Below are 5,428 nucleotides of genomic sequence, written 5' to 3' on the forward strand. Positions count from 1 at the left end.
GCACTTACACGTAAGTTGGACAGGAAGATGTGAAAATGGTGTTTGTCTTCACAATAATCTTCCCATGATGGGAATATATGCACATAGTCCCTAACAACATTGAAAGCATTGTCTTTTAAACTGGGAATAAATGGAATGGGGTTCCAATCTGCAGGAATTGGGGGTCTCTGCAGTTGGGATAGGTCTTCGGCCAGTGGATTTGCTGTACTTTTTGCTGGAGTGGGATTTTTCTGTGGTACAGCTGGTGCTATAGCAAATGAAATCGGTATAACTTTTGCTGGAGTGCAGGTCCTGTGTGGTGGGGCTAGTGGTGTGGCCAGCGAAGTATGGGTACAGTCTGCTGGAGTCGGTCCTACGTTTTGTGTCACTGGTTGTACAGCCAATATAAGTGGGGTGCTGTCTGATTTCTCCAGCACCACCATGTTTTTCAAGGACTTTGCTGGTGCTCCTTCAGGTTCGGCAATCACCCTCTTCCTTTTTGATGTCTGATGCACAAGAACATCATTTGAGTGGAAAAACATGGTATGATGACAGATGGAATATGTATTGATAATGGATGGGCATGGCATCTCAACATATATGATGAGTAAACTAAGCAGATGGCGGTGCAACAAAGTAGAAGAAATGCAAGACAACATATGCAAGATACCCACAATCAATAAAACATTGCCAAATTAGAACAGGCACCTTGATGGGTGAATAGGACAGGCCATCTGCCTTTGACTCCTCGAGGTTAGAATAGTCATTAGGATCATATTCTGAACAAGAATCAACAGGTGGGGAGCATATGAGTTTCATTGCATCCAGAATGGCACTCAATGCCTTGGTGCCAATTTTGTAAGTCATTGCAGTGTTTAGCTTCAAGAGTGGAGTGCTGCTAGTGCGACACAAAGTAGCTACACAGATCATAGTGTAGATATAACGGGTACCTTAAGCATCAGAGTAAAATCAGCAAAGTGGAACTTGCTGGAATATATGTGCTAGTATTGCCGGTATGGCTAGAAAGGCTTTGGATACCAGCTCTCTTCAAGTGAAGGTGCGGTACTGTTAATATCAGTGTAACTCTCAAAGGCGACACTGCTCCCCGCATTTCCTTGCTATTCTTATAGGATTCCAGTGGGCAGACCACTACAAATCCTATTCCTATGTTTACAAGATCCTACGAATCAAAGAGGCTCAAAGTGTCCATCACAATCGACCGTATATACCTCTACACTGCAAATGTCCCTGCTCATCTTTAGTACAAGGAACATACTGTACTACTATCATACTCCCTCCATTCCAAAATATAAGTCTTGGTAGAGATTTCCACTATGGATCACATACAGATGTATCCAGATACATTTTAGAGTGTAGATTCACTCATTTTGCTCCATATGTAGTCCATGGTGGAATCTATACAAAGACTTGTATTTAGGAACGGAGAGAGTACATGTTAAAGAAGAACGGAAGAGGAACATGGTAAAGAAGAAGAAGCAGATTTTGGATAATAAAATGTTGGTTGCGTAGTGCCCACACATGGTGAACCAGAGCGCATTAAGAATGCAACTCCCAGCTATCTCTCGACCATTTTAGGCGGTTGGATGAAGATCCTACGTCTCCTAACCCTTCTTCTTCCTCGTCTCTGATTCTTCACATACAGAACACCGCACGGGCCGCCGGCCGGACCACCGGCCCCCACCTCCTGTGTTCCTCCGCCACCCCACCCTCCACCGCCGCCCCAACCCCCACCCGCGTCGAGTTTTCTTTGTTCGGCGAGGCCCCACAACCACCCGAGCCCCTTCGATTGCACCGGTGAACTCCGGCGAGCTCTGAAAAATCGACTGACCCAATTTTGAAATTTAGTCTACTGTGATTTAACTAGTGTGGAGTATAAAAGGGGAAAACCATAAGCATTGGGAGTATAGTGTTGAGCGTGCCATGGCAGATCTGAAGGTGCAAACCGGACAAAGGCAACTTCGCGACCAAGACAAGAAATCAGAGTAAAGCAGTGGCGATCTTTTTTCTTGCTGCGATAAATAAGTTGAGCAGATACGAAAGAGTACCGCCTCTGGTGCGGTGCCGTGTACGCATCTGCTGAGAATGTGACGGTGCTGCGGTAGCGATGGCTGTCAGTGGTGTGCAAGCAGATCTAGGAGGGTAGACGGTGGCGGCGGGTGCGGTGGATGAGACGGTTGTAGGAGCGGCGCCGGCAAGGTGGGCGACGGCGGGGATGAAGCGAGAGGACGGGATGCAAGGATCCCAGTCCGAAGCCGTGGATGAGAGAGGTCGTTCTCTTGTAATGGATGGCGGCCTCGGGGTATTAGCTCCGGCATGGTGGAGGAGGAAGGCGGTGGATGGGGTGGCGGACGGTGGCGGACGGAGGAGGGTGGGGTGGAGAGGGTGTTTTGGCGCCCACGGAGTACGAATGGGGAAAAGGGAGGTAGAGAGGAAGGGGGGAACCATGTATTGAGGGTGCACTTGTCTCAAATGCGAGGAAATTTACAAACTTAGCCCCCGTTTCAAATTTCTACTACATCACAGCAACATTAGTCAGTTGGGGATAGGACGGTAATCTCGCATACACCGAATATTTGCCGACGAGAGTTTGTTTTTGGCGCCCACCATGTATGAATATGAATCGGGGAGGGAGTCGATTTCGGCCGAGGACACACTATGTTTTGGCGCCCACCGTGTATGAATCAGGGTGAGAGGCGGTTACGTCACGTTTGGGTGAAATTACAAACCTACCCCTATCGAAACCTATAGAAACCCAGCATATAGGCTTTGCGTGGCAGGGATAGGCAGTAGTGATATCCATCTCGCAGATTTTGGTTTCAAGCGGTTACTGCGACTTTCCCCGCTTCGTTCAAATTTTGCAGAGTGCACGTTTACCGTGCCAACTCAATTTGAATCCCGTTTGTATTCTATTTTTTTCCGGGCGGGATCCATTTTCAATTGGAATTACATTCTATATACATCATTTTTTATATATACTTTCTAAAGCACAACAAAGAATTATGCTCCTTTATATGTATAATATGATTTACAAATACAACGATCTCGAAATCTTAAGGTTGAATTCGAAATTTTTTAACCAAATTATGTTCTACTAAAATGTATGGATCAGTAATATCTACATATTAAATAACATAGATGTGCGTGAATTCATATGAGTATGCATGTTTGATAGATCAATTTTGGTTCGAGTATGGATTACATGTATCATCATCTCGAATTCAAATATTTGAATCCCCTTTTTGTTCACTCCTTTCACGCCCATCTCTCTCGCATGCATGCTCCTTCAGGTAGCTATCGCTCTCTTATCTCCAGCTCACCCGCATGCTCACTTCATGTTTCTCCTATACTCGCAAACATGGTCTCTCGACGTCTCCCTTGAGAAGTGTCACACTCTCCCTATCTTTATACATTACACGGCTTTCATTTTCTCTCACATCTCTACTGTTCTCTGGTATCACTCGGTACCTAAGCTTTCTTTTTCACCGCCACACACACAGTCTCCACTCGTCTTTCAGTTTGTCTTTCTCTCTATGGGATTCTCTCACACACCCTATATGTCTCTACATATGACTCATACCAATAAAATTACTCTCTCTCTCTCTCTCTCTATCTCTATCTCCTGTAGACACAACATTTGTTGCGGTCTCCTTTTCGTCTCCATCCCAGACTGACATTATTCATTTGTTTACCGATTAGACAACCCCGACTACCGTCTCCTCTCTCTCTCACAGACACACACACACAACTCCTGCTTCCACTCCCCTTCCCGACTAGCGTCTCTCTCTCACACACACAAAACTCGTATTTCTCTCACAAACATTTATCGACTAGCTAGCCTCTAGATAGGTTTATACACCCGCACACTCGTGCTTCCACCATCGCATACATGTATCTCTCCCGCTCCTTGTATCTATGTAGATTTTTCTTCCCTTCTTGAGACACGCCCTCTTGATCGTGCACACACACACTATCGCCTCATTTTAAGCTAATACCTATCGCACACACACTCCTTGTGTCTTTGGAACACATGCACTCCATCCTCCACTCTCCCTCTCTCTCTCACACACATGGGCTTTTTGCAACAACTAGCAAGATGCCCATGCGTTGCACGAAACATCAAGATGCATTTGTATGACCAGTTTATCTTGTGGGGGAAAAGGATGAATGAGGGAAGGCCTTATTTACAAATGTGGAGAGGGGTGTGGGTATCTTTTTGCAAAATTGCCATAGTTTCCTTCCTATCCATCAGATATATATCGGACGGCCTATATTGCAGGATGGCAGGCACACGATCATCACCGACAATGCTTTTTATAAGAGTATGGATAAAAAATAGAGTTGGTCATGATGGTGGGCCTGCCATCCTGCAATGTAGGTCGTCCGATTTATATCTGACGGATAGGAAGGAAAATATGGCAATTTACCGGCACTCTTCACCACATTTGCAGATAAGGCCTTCCCTCGTTCATCCTTTTCTCCCATAAGATCTTAATGTTCCATGGAACGCACGGGCATCTTGCTAGTAAGAGTATAAATTAGACATATACCACTTCTCGAATCTTGAAACCAACAACATTCCTCCCTTATCTCATCAAAACCGCCAAAGGAATATATTTTGAGTGAAACATAACATATTTTTAGTGATATACATATTTCAAAACTAGACTTTTTTTGTATCAAATCGGTGAATATGTATTAATCTACTTTGATCGTGTGGTAATGCATTGGCACATTGCTAGTAGTTATTATAATATTTTGGACACCAGACAAACGGTGGAGTACATATACGAAGAGAAGAGGCGCACACACGCAGTCGGCCTCTTGCTGTCTCGCACACATGAGTGTTACGTAAAGGCGACGTTAACAAATAAACCCTAAAACCCTAGGTGCACGATTGCTGCATTCGCGGGTACTGGGTACGTGGTGGAGCACCTTTGTAGGAATAGTTAGCTCGTGTGATAATTTGATCCGTAGGAGTTGATGGTCCGGACCACAGGTGAACGACTTGGAGCGGGTCGGCTCGCTAGTTGCCACAGATCGAGAAGCCACGTTTAAAATATCGTTTTTTAGCGGGGTTAAGAGTTCCGATTTTCAATGGTGCGTTATAAGTAGTAAGTAGTTTTTAGAACGATTGGTATGGAGCGAAAATGGAATTCATAGTACTACGTACCTCCTTGGCGTATGGTTGTATGGTTTTTTTCTGCGATGGAGGTTGTATGGGTTTATGTTGCGAGATGTTGAACCTGGTAGTTCTAGGGCAAATACTATTGTTTAGATTTAGATGCTGGTTTTCAGTAATGAAAATCGGAAGGGGAAACTCTTCTTTGATTAAAAAAAACTACTACCTCCATTCTGGTTTACTAGTCCCCATCGTACTTTGGGTCAAAGTTTGTCCTCGAATTTTACTTGTAAAATGTGAATGGAACAC

Source organism: Triticum dicoccoides, chromosome 1A, assembly GCF_002162155.2.
Source record: "Triticum dicoccoides isolate Atlit2015 ecotype Zavitan chromosome 1A, WEW_v2.0, whole genome shotgun sequence".
Taxonomy (NCBI): Eukaryota; Viridiplantae; Streptophyta; class Magnoliopsida; order Poales; family Poaceae; genus Triticum; species Triticum dicoccoides.